This window comes from Musca vetustissima, unplaced genomic scaffold (genome assembly GCF_032173495.1).
Source record: "Musca vetustissima isolate MV318-11 ecotype Yass unplaced genomic scaffold, APGP_CSIRO_Mvet_v1 utg17403, whole genome shotgun sequence".
NCBI lineage: Eukaryota > Metazoa > Arthropoda > Insecta > Diptera > Muscidae > Musca > Musca vetustissima.
The window spans coordinates 131,095-144,230 of NW_026879012.1; positions in this window are offsets into that span (position 1 = coordinate 131,095).

Here is a 13,136-nt window from a genome sequence, read left to right on the forward strand (position 1 = left end):
CAGCTTAATGCAAATTTTTAGCCCATAACTTCACAATAATCGGAGATATAGTGCCATGAAAATAAAAATATTGATCATTTTCAGTGTCTTGAAATTTTTTTCAGTAATGTCTTTCCGATGGGCATAACTTTTAAAATTTCCATTCGATTTTTATGAAACATCATGAATATGAAAGATAGATATATCCTCTATAAATTTTTTTCAATTTATATTTTTGTAGCCCTTACAATTTTCAAGATATCGCGCAAATTTGAAAGTCACCCAAAATACCCCATATATTTCATACTTTAGCGTATCATACTTTTTGATCAATAATTTTAAAATTTATTATTGGATCATAATAAAATTTGTATTTTTTTGGAATGATAAAAGTTTAAACAAGATTTTCTTTTAATATTATGTATCCATAACTCAACAAATTATCGAAATATCGTTCAAAATGTTAAGTTACCAAAATTACAGAAAAATGGCTTTACAATAGAAGACAATTTTTTCTCCCTCGCCATTGATTTCTTTTCGGGTTTTCAAAATTATTTTCTCTTCAATATTTCTTCCTCTTTAAATTCCCTGTGCCAAAGACATTTTTATTTTAAATTTTAATATCATTTTTTCGGAAAATATTTCAAAAATATCACATGAAACCCCAAATATGAAATATTTAGTACAATGAAATATTTTGTCAAATTGATAAACCAAATTCATTGCAAGTGATAAAAGTTTTGTTTGAAAATTTTTTTAGTCAATTTTGCTAGGAAAAATCCCCAATTGTTATAGAAAGAATAGTAATAAAAAAATTCAAAAAGGCAGTTTATATATATGAAAGAATGAAAAAAATCAAGAAACATTTAAAACAAATAATAACGGAACCGAAACCAACAACAACAACTTTACATATACATATTTATATATATGTTATATATATTTATTATAAGGAACAAATTAGTTATTTAAAACGTACTGTGTTTATTTGTTGCCAAATATATATACACGAAGAAACATATTACACCCGACAAGAACCAGAAACAACAACAACAACAACTCTTTTTGAAAGGAGAACATGATGAAACTATATATATTATATAAATTAATATATTTAATTTATATACAAATACATACAAAAACTATAGTTCTATATATATAAATGATGTAGGGCAAAGTAACAAAAAAACTGAAAGTAACTTATATATACTCAAAACATCACATACATAGATCGTTATATATATATATATATATATTTAGGAGAATCAAAGAAAGATGGGAAGGCTCGATTATAACCAAAACTGAACTGGCATTGCCAATTAATGTGGCCCAAATGCAAATTTTCAAGATATCGATCAAATTTGGAAGTTATCTAAATGGCCTGATATTTTCCATGATTTTGCGTATCTGCCTCGGGGAGCCATAAAATTGGAACTACTTGGCGGTTAGTTGTGAAATTGGAGTTTTCGGAAGGACAACAAAATGCTCCATAAATTTTATTCACATTATTTTCCTATAGCTCCACAAAAATCGGAGATATAACCTCATGAATATGAAAAAACTTGAAATTTTTGGTACCAAGAACTGTTTTTCTTTAACTATTTTTCAGCCTTCATAACTCTTAAAATTATCAATCGATTTTTTTTGAAATAACTTCCTTTGGAACGATAAATATCTCCTCTATTAATTCTCCACCAGTCAATTTTTTCCAGCTCCACAATTTTTCAAGATATGACCAACATTTGTAAGTTACCAAAATGTCCTTTATTTTCAATGGTTTTGCGTATGTGCCTCGGGGAGCCATAAAATAAGAACTGCATGTCGAATAGTTGTGAAATTGAAGTTTTCGATAAAATAACAAAATACTCCTTAAATTTTATTCACATTATTTTCCTATAGCTCCACAAAAATCGGAGATATAACCTCATGCATATGGAAAAATATGAAATTTTTGGTCCCAAGAAATTTTTTTCTTCAACCATTGTCCAGGGACCATAACTCTTAAAATTATCAATCGATTTTTATGAAATAACTTGTTTTGGAACGATAAATACCTCTTCTAAAAATTTTCCACCATTCAATTTTCTCCAGCTCCACAAATTTTCAAGATATGGCCAAAATTTGTAAGTTGCCAAAATGGCCTTTATTTTCAATGATTTTGCGTATCTGCCTTCAAGAGCCATAAAATGGCAAATAGTTCACGGATTGTATACAAATTTAATTTTTTGGAAAGATAAGAAAATAATTTCTAAACTGTACTCGAATTATATTCCTAAATCTCCAAAAATGTCGGAGATATAGCCTCATGAAAATTTAAATAATTTTGATTTTCAATCTCTTGAAAATGTTTTCGGCACTCTCATTCGAGATGGCATAACTTCCATATTTCTCTCGATATCTTGATGAAATAACTTGATTTTGATCAAGTAATATCACCTCCCTAAATTCTCTATGAGACATTTGCTTCTAGATCTGCAAAATTTCAAGATATCGACAAAAATTGAACGTTACCAAAATTACATCTATTTGTCGTCATTTTGCGTATCTGCTTTAAAGGGTCATACTCATTCGAGATGGCATAACTTCCATATTTCTTTCGATATCTTGATGAAATAACTTGATTTTGATGAAACAATATCTCCTCCCTAAATTCTCCATGAGACTTGCGTGTCTAGATGTGCAAATTTGCAAGATATCGCCCAAATTTGAAAATTACCAAAATTGCATCTATTTTTCGTAATTTTTGCGTAACTGCTTTAAAGGGTCATAACTTTGGAATTTCTTGCCGGATATTAATGGAAGAGGCTTTTTAGGAAAGCTAAAGAAATAAACTTGAAGTTATATATAAATTATCTTTCAATAGCTTCACAAATATTGGAGATATAGTTCCAAGAAAATAAAAAGACTTGACATTTTCAGCGTCATGAAATTGTTTTGGGTAATCACTTAATGATTACCATAACTTGTAAAATTTCCAAACGATTTTTATGAAATAAATTTTATCTGATTAAGAAACATCTCTTCTATACGATCTTCTCAAGCCATATTAATATAGCTCAACAAATTTTCAAGATATTGCGCAAATTTGAAAGATACCGAAATACGGTATATTTGCCATGAATTTTGCGTATCTGCTTTGAGGGCTCATAACTTTGGAATTACTTGGCGAATTGGAATGAAATGACATTTTTAAGGAAGATAAGAAAATATTCTCTAAATTTTGCTTGCATTATATTCCCATAGCTCAAATAATATTGGAGATACAGTCCCATGATCATAAAAATACATGATAATTCAGTGTCTTGAAACATTTTTTTGTGTGCTCACTTTCCGATGGCCATAACATTAAGAATTATCAATCGATTTTTATGAAATAACTTGATTTTGAAATATAAATATCTACTCTATGATTTCTTTTCGATCGATATTAATACAATTTTGCAAATTTTCAAGATATCGTTCAAATTTGGATGGTATCGAAATTGCATGTATTTTTCATGGTTTTGCGTATCTGCTTTACGGGGCCTTAACTGTGGAACCTCTTAACAAATAGTGATGAAATGACATTTTTTAGAATGATAATGAATTATTCTCTAAATTTGTCTTGTATTATATTCCCATAGCTCCACAAATATCGGAGATATGGCCCCATGAACGTAAAAATACATTGGTATTTCAGCGTCTTGAAATTTTTTTGTGTGATCACTTTCTGATGACCATAACTTCAACGATTTTCAACCGATTTTTATGAAATAACTTGTTATCGATCAAGTATCATATCTTCTATACATTTTCCTCGAGCCAAATTATTATAGCTAAGCTATTTTTTGAAGATATTGGTCAAATTTGCAAGTTACCGAAAATGCCAAATATTTTCCTTACTTTTCGACCCATAACGAATTGCCAACTATGTTTATTGTGGTACAGCTTATGTGTTCCGCATTGCCAATTATATTCAGCTGTGAGAGGTTCCATAATTGTGTCCGATTTTTTCTAAATTTCTTTTTTCAAACATCACAATTAGTCAATTTAATTTTTTTTTTATATAGACAAAGAAATTAGAAAAAAACCAATTGGAAAATTATGAGAAAAGAACAGCTGATTGTGATGAATGGCATCGCGTTGCCAATCGACCAGTTCAGTTAAATGCGTTTTAATCGAGCCAATAATAAAGGAAATAATGGAAAACTATCTCTCTAGACTGTTTTCGGAAGCAAATATCCTTCTCCTTACCCTCTACACCTTTCTACCCCATCATACAAAAAATTAAAAAAAAAAAAAAAAAAAATAACCAAAAGAAAAAATACTAAAAAAATGGAAAATGTTGTTAAGGTTATATATAAAAAAAATATATAAAAAATTTAAAAAAAATGACAAGTAACGAGTCAGAAATGAAGAAGCGGAAACAGTGATTTGTAAAAGTGTTTTAAATGTCAAAGTCAATATATAAAATAAAATGTTTGTTATACATGTTACCGAAAATGTTTGTTGTTAACGCAGATATATACATATATAACAGAATTTATATATACACATACATATATATCAAAGAGAAAAAACTAAATTTATATATAGAAAAAATAACATAAAATTTTTTAGACAAACTGAAGAAAAAACTTAAAAACGAACTCGTTCATGATTAAAAAAAATGTAGTTACTACCGAACAGATAACAAAACTCAATTATCAATAAAAAAAATCAACTTAGAAAAAATATTTAAATAATTTTTTATAATTTTTATTTTTTGAGAACCAAGTAAAGATAACAAAAAAAATTATATACAAATTTTATAAACCAAATACATATATATTAATAGTGTATATATATAACAAACAGAGAGAGTTACATACGTTGACAACAAATAATATTTTTTAGGAAATGACCCCTAACCATCCCCCTCCCTCCACCCTCCTCACACCCTCAACTTCTACTCAGTAAATTAAAACAAAGAGCTTAAATGTGAGATACATCTTCAAGATTTTTTTAATTTTTTTTTTGAAATATGTTTTTTATTAAAAAAAAATATATTTTTTGAAACAACTGTGGAAAAAGTCAGTGGTAATTTTGAGAATGTAAATTTGGATAATTATTGGTAAAAAATATTTTTCTTAAAAAAAAAATTACTTATATTCCAAAAATTCGTAAAAAAATCAATTTATTAAGATTTTCCAATATTTTTTTGGAACCACTTATTTATATACATTTTTTTTATTTGTATAATAAATCGAGAATACCAAAAAAAAAAAATTATCCCGACAATTTCTTAAATACTCAATAATTTCCAACACACTTACACGAGCAGCTAATAAAAAATTATTCCAAAAGTTTTTTTTTTCGAAATACTGACTCTGACTTTTTTCACACATGAAATTATCTATCCCGAATCAAAATCGAGTACAAATCTTAATCCTTATATATTTTTTTAATTTAAAAAAAATTTATATTTTTTTAATTTAAAAAATTAAACATTTTTTAAATTAAAAAAATTAATTTAAAAAATAAAAATTAAAAAAATAAATATTTATTAAACATATTTTTAATTAGAAAATTAAAATTTTTTTAATTACAAAAATTAAAATTTTTTTAATTAAAAAAATTAAAATTTTTTTAATTACAAAAATTAAAAATTTTTAATTAAAAAATTAAATATTTTTTAAATATAAAAATTAATTTTTTTTATTTAAAAAAATTAAATAGTTTTTTAATAACAAAAAAAGGTATATTACAAAAAAAAAATAATTTTAATTTTTTTATTTTTTTTTCTTTTTTTTTTTTTTTTTTTTTTTTTTTAATTTTTTTTTTTTAAAAAAAAAAATTTTTTTTAAAAAACAAATTAATTTTTTTTTTAAATTAAAAAAAATTTAATTTTTTTAAATTAAAAAGATCTTTAATTTTTTTTAATAAAAAAATATTTTTTTTAATTAAAAAAATATAATTTTTTTGTAATTAAAACAATTTACATTTTTTTGTAATTAAAAAAATATTTAATTTTTTTTTAAATTTTTAATTAAAAAATTAATTTTGTAATTGTAATTACAAAAATTAAATTTTTTTAATTAAAAAATTAAAATTTTTTAATTAAAAAAAAAATTTTTTAATTAAAAAATTAAATATTTTTTAAATATAAAATTTAATTTTTTTAATTAAAAAATTAAATTTTTTTAATTACAAAAAATGTATATTACAAAAAAATTTAATTTTTTAAATTAAAAAAAATATTTAATTTTTTTAAAAAAAAATATTTAATTTTTTAAATTAAAAAAATATTTAATTTTTTTTTAAATTAAAAAAATATTTAATTTTTTAAATTAAAAAAATATTTAATTTTTTAAATTAAAAAAATATTTAATTTTTTAAATTAAAAAAATATTTAATTTTTTAAATTAAAAAAATATTTAATTTTTTTAAATAAAAAAATATTTTTTTTTTAATAAAAAAAAATATATTTTTTTGTAATTAAAAAAATATAAATTTTTTTAATTAAAAAAAATAATTTTTTTGTAATTAAAAAATATACATTTTTTGTAATTAAAAAATATACATTTTTTTTTAATTAAAAAAAATTTAATTTCTTTTTAATTAAAAAAATAATTTTTATATTTAAAAATATTTTAATTTTTATAATTAAAAAAAAATATTTTTTAATTAATCTATTAAAAATATTATTTTTACACATTATAATAATTTAATTTTTTTTATCTCTACCCGACATTTAAAACAACAACAAACAATTAATTAGAAAATTAAGAGAATTCAATTTTTTCTTTTGGTTATGAAACATTTTTTTTAGTCAAATTTATACTCAATTTATATATAATATATCAAAAAAATATATATTGAAATACAAATTGTTGGTTATTGAATAAAATAAAAAAACACTATATATAAAATATATATACAAAAAAAATTAAAAATATTTTTAGTCAATACGATGATAAACTATGATATGACGAATAAACCAACACTAACAAACACTTGAAGAACAAAAAACAAAACAAATAAAATAAAAATAGAAAATGAGTGCCATTATTAAACAAACAAAAATAATTATTATATATAAAATATATAAAGAAAAATAATTATTAAAAATAATTAACAAATATTAATATAAGTTTTAGCATATCTGACTTTTATTTTTGTTTTTTGTTAAATAATATTGCTTCGTTAAATATTTCATTTTTATTATGTTAGTATAATAAAAAAATAAAAAATATATAATTTCGGATTGAAATTCATTTTTGTTAAGAAAAAAAATAAAAAACAAAGTACCGAAGAAAAATAATTTAAAAAAAAATATACCAACACTAACACTATGTGCTCTAACATTAAATGTTGAAAAAGAAGAAAAGAGAGAAAAGAAACAATACAAAAAAAGAAAATGTTAGCTAATAAACCCGTTAACTAATTTGAATGGTAACATATAAATATTGAAAATAAATATTAAATAAAAAATATATATATTTAATTTGTTGCTTGTTGTTAAGTTTTGAAAACAAAAAAATAAAAAAACAAATTTTATTGAAAATGAACAAACAAAGAGAGAATAATATATATAGAGAAAAAAGAAAAACCGAAAAGAAATAGTAAAATGTTTTGTTTTTTTTTTTAATATTAAGAGAAAAATATATATTAATCATATTTTTAATTGTTAACAAATTTTATTTTGTTTTTATTATTAATTAATTAATTATCTAATTAACAAAAAATGTTCAGCTCGAATTATTATCTATTTTATAATTATTAATTATTTAAATTTATATTATTATATATATATATATATATATATTTTAATTTATAATGAAGTGATGAGAAACCTGGCGTGGGGATATTTGAATTTACTTTGAAGATTTGTTATTTTGAAATTAATAATAGAGGCTATTTTTTTAAATTAAATTAAACAATTTTTAAATAAAGAGGATAGTGTAAAATCGTGCCATGAAAACGTATGGAAATTGTGGAAATTTCCAGAAGGTACCTTTGGAAGAAATGTTGCTCAGGAAGATATATCCTCGATCACCTTTGAACATTTTCCCCTTGGGTATATAGTTTTGAAGTTATGGCCCATAAGTCAAACACACCTTGAAAAAAAATCCTAAAAAAATACCCAAACATTTTATTTAAAATGAGAACATGAAAACTCATGAAAATTGTGGAAATTTTTGGAAGGTACCTTTGAAAGAAATGTTCCTTGGGAAGAAATACCATGAGTCCTCCTTCAAGATGTAACTCAAAACTCAAGGGTTTTCGAGTTATGGTCAATAATTTTAACATACCTTGAAAAAAATCTTTAACAAATTTTCCAAAAAATTCATTGATAATTAGGACAAGAAAACTCATAAAAATTGTAGAAATTTTCGGAAGTTACCTTTGGAAAAAATGTTCCTTGGGGTGTAAAACTGTAGGACATTTTTGAAATTTTTCACAAAAATTCAATAGGTTTCGAGTTATGGTCCATAATTGAAACACACCTTAAAATTAGAATTGTTTAAAAATTTCCTAAAATTTAATTGACAATTGTATCATGAAAACCCATGGAAAATGTGGAAATTTCTGGAAGCTACCTTTGCAAGAAATGTCCTATGGGAAGAAATACCATGGGTCCTCCTTCAAGATGTAATCCAAAACTCAAGGGTTTTGGAGTTATGGACCATAATTTAAAAACACCTTAACATAAGAATTCTTTAAAAATTCCCAAAAAATTCATTGAAGATTAGAATATGAAATCTCATGGAAATTGTGGAAATTTCCGGTAGGTACCTTTGAAAGAAATGTTCCTTGGGAAGAAATACCATGGGTCCTCCTTCAAGATGTAATCCAAAACTCAAGAGTTTTGGAGTTATGGTCCATTATTTAAACACACCTTGAAATAAAATCTTTAAAAAATTCTAAAAATTTTTGTTGAAAATTAGGACATGAAATCTCATGGAAATTGTGGAAATTTCCGGTAGGTTTCTTTGTATGAAATATTCTTTGGGGTGTAAAACTCTGGGTCACCTTTGAAAATTATCCCCAAAATTCAATGGGTTTCGAGTTATTTCCCATAAATAAAACACATCTTAAAATAAAACCTTAAAAAATTTTCCAAAAATTTCATTGAAAATGAGGACATGAAAAGTCATGAAAATTGTGAAAATTTTTAGAAGTTACCTTTGGACGAAATATTCCTTGGGGTGTAAAACTATGAGTCACTTTTGAAAATTATGCCCCAAACTCAATAGGTTTCGAGTTAGGGTCCTTTATTTCAACACTCCTTGAAATAATAAACCTTTAAAAATTTCCTAAAATTTCATTGAAAATTTATCATGAAAAGTCATGAAAATTTTTGGAAATTTTCGAAAGTTACCTTTGGACGAAATATTCTTTGGGGTGTAAAACTATGGGTCACCTTTGAAAATTATGCCCCAAATTTAATGGTTTTCAAGTTATATTCCTTTATTTAGACACACCTTGACATTGTAAATATTTAACAATTTCCTAAAATTTCATTGAAAATGAGAACATGAAAAGTCATGAAAATTGTGGAAATTTCCGAATGTTACCTTTGGACGAAATATTCCTCGGGTTGTAAAACTACGGGTCACCTTTGAAAATTATCTCAAAAAATCAATGGGTTTCGAGTTAGCACACTTGCTTCGAGTTCACCTTGAAATTCAAAATTAAATAAAAAATGAAAGAAATTAAAGTAAAAAAAATTCATTAAAATTTTAGGAATATTAGGCCAGTGTCTTTGGAAAAAATCTTTGCTGCGAAGTTATAACATGGGTCACCTTTGACGATTTTCATAAAAAATCAATATTTTTCAAGTTAGGCCACATCGAATGAGGTCACCTTGAAATTTTAAATGTTCCCAAAAAAATCCAATTGTTTCAAATTTAATTTTTTTTTATAAAAATATCAAGTTTTTGTTATTGAGTTATATATATTTTTTTGAAATTTTAAATTTTTTAGTAAAAAAAAATTAATATTTATTTAAAAAAATACAACTTTTCAAAGTAAATTTCCTCCTCACAGTTTCTTTCGATATTTTCTTATAACAAAAAAAATATTTTATTTTTAAGAACAATTTAATAAAAATTTATATTTTTGTTAAAAATAATTAAAAAAACACACACACACATATTTACGCGCTTAATTAAATCAATTATATTATTTGTTTTTTATTTTATTAAATCAATTCTATATACATATATTTATGTTTCAATATTTTTTTATTATGTTGTTGTGTTATTTTTTTAAAAATTAATTAACAATTAATTTTAATTTTGTTTCCATTATACATTTTTTTTGTTATAATTTTGTTGTGTTATTTTTATGTTTTAGTTAAAATTAAAAATAATCTAATATTTAATAATGAATGATGATGATGAAAAACAAAACATAAAAAAGAAATTGTTTATTCTATAAGAATGTTGTTATTGTTATTTAAATATTTATCTCTATACACACATACATACATATATATACAATACAAATATATATATATATTTAACAAATGAAATGAAAATGAAATATGTACTAAGTATAATGAAAAAAAAAATAATTAACATATATAATGTAATGAAAAAAATGAACTCGTTTTTAACCGAACAACAAGATGAAAAAAATAGTTTTGAAAAAATTAAACAAAAAAAAAATGACGAACAATATACTCCAAAGAAAACAACCAAAAATTATATACAATTTATAGAAAACAAACAAACAAATAACAATGATGATGAATGATATATACTTCTATATATACACACATTATATATATACAAAACCAATTACAACAATAACAAAAAAAAACCATGAACAAAAAATAATACCCAAATACTACACCCACACAGCTATTTACAAACATGTACCCAAACGATCAAATCAAACCAACCAAACCAATAAAAAAAAATAGTCAAAACTCCCCCATTTCAAAAAACAAATTTTTGAAAGAAAAACAAAAATTATAAAGATGCCATATATATATTGAATTAGTGAAAAAACATGTAACACATCATAGTCAAATTAAACAAAAATTTATTTTTATTTTATATATTAGTTTTAAATTTTTATCTATATATACACTTTTTTAATTTTAAGCCTTTTTAAAAAAATTCTATATATTTTTCTGCTGGAAATTATTAGTTTTTAGTTATGTTATTAATGTTATTGCTATTATTGTTGTTTTTTTTTTATTAATTTAAATAATTATTGTTATTTTGCAAAAGAGATTAAACAAGAAAAATGTACTCCCCCAAACACACACACATATATAAATATATATACAGGGTTAAAATAAGGAATTAAATGTACAATAATTTTAAAGCAGAGAAAAAAATCATTTTCTCTTTGAGGCCTTTTATCCCATAAATTTTCAAAATTTCTATATGGTCTCTTTGGGAAATTTGTTCCCTGGTTCGAAATAAAGGTGACCACCTTTATAAAATTTTCTCCAAATTCAATATTTTTTGAGTTAAAAAGCATTTTCTAAAAATCAATATTGAAATGAATGTTTCATTAAATTGCCGAAAATTCCATGAAAATAAATCACATGAAAACTCATGGAAATTGTGGAAAATTCCACAAGGTCCTTTTGTAAAAAGTGTCCCCCGTAGAGAAACGAAGGTGACCACCTTTGAATTTTTTTCTGAAAACTCAATATTTTTTGAGTTATGACACATATTTTAAAAGAGTTTTGAATTTTATTTTTCATTAAATTACCGAAAATTTCATGAAAATAAATCACATGAAAACTCATGGAAATTGTGGAAATTTCCAGAAGATACCTATGGAAGAAATGTTTCTCAGGAGGAAATATCGTAGGTCACCTTTCACGATGTAATCCAAAACTCCATAGCTTTTGAGTTATGGCCCATAATTTAGTCACCCCTTTAAATAAAGCCTTTAGAAAATTCCCCAAAATGTCATTTAATGCTATGGCATGAAAACTCATGGAAATTGTGGAAATTTCCAGATGCTACCTTTGGAAGAAATATTCCTTGGGGTGAAATACCATGGGTTCTCCTTCAAGATATAATCCAAAACTCAATAGTTTTTGAGTTATGGCCCATTTATTTTTAAACATCACTTTAAATAAAATTTTGAAAAATGACCCAAAATGATACTTAAAGTTGGGCATGAAAACTCATCGAAATTGTGTAAATTTCAGGAAGGTACCTTTGGTAGACTTGTTCCTTGGGATGAAATACCATGAGTACTCCTTCAAGAGGTAATCCAAAACTCAATTGATTTTGAGTTATGACCCCTAATTTAAACATCCCTTTAAATAAAACCTTTAAAAAATTACCCAAAATGTTATTACACATTAGGCCATGAAAACCCATCATAATTGTGGAAATTTCAGGAAGATACAAGTGGGAAAAATGTTCCTTGGGATGAAATACCATAAGTACTCCTTCAAGAGGTAACCCAAAACTAAATAGTTTTTGAGTTATGGCCAATAATTTAAACATCTTTTTTAATGAAATCTTAAAAAATTTCCCAAAATGTCACTTAAAATTAGGGCTTGAAAACTCATCGAAATTGTGGAAATTTCCAGAAGTTTCCTTTGGAAGAAATGTTCCTTGGGATGAAATACCATGAGTACTCCTTCAAGAGGTAACCCAAAACTCAATTGTTTTTGAGTTATAGCTTCTAGTTTCATCACAACATGAAATAAAATCATTAAAAAATACCCAAAATTTTCATATACAATTAAGACATGAAAACTCATGGAAATTGTGGTATTCGAAGAAAGGTAACTTTGAGGAAATTTCTCCTTGGATCGATATACCTAGGGTCGCCATTGAAGAGTTCATTCAAAACCGTATAGATTTTGAGTTATAGCTCATTTTTTAGATCTATATAAAAAAGGTTTTCCATCAAATAAATAAAAAAAATCTCCCAAATGATGCTATAAATTCTCCTCAAAATTGTAGGATTTTGGTGATGACACCTTTGGAAGATATATTCCTTGGAAGGATATATTATGGGTCACCTTTAGACATATTTGAAAAAAATGCCATAGTTTCGTAGATATTTCAATTTTTTCTTGGGAACCTTTTTGTGAATGTAAACCAACCAAAGGAATATATTTTAAGACCATAGTCAATATTTCTTCCTTTCCCAATATTTTCTCTCAAACCAAATGTGAGAGTATCGAATTCGAAAATGTCTCTCTC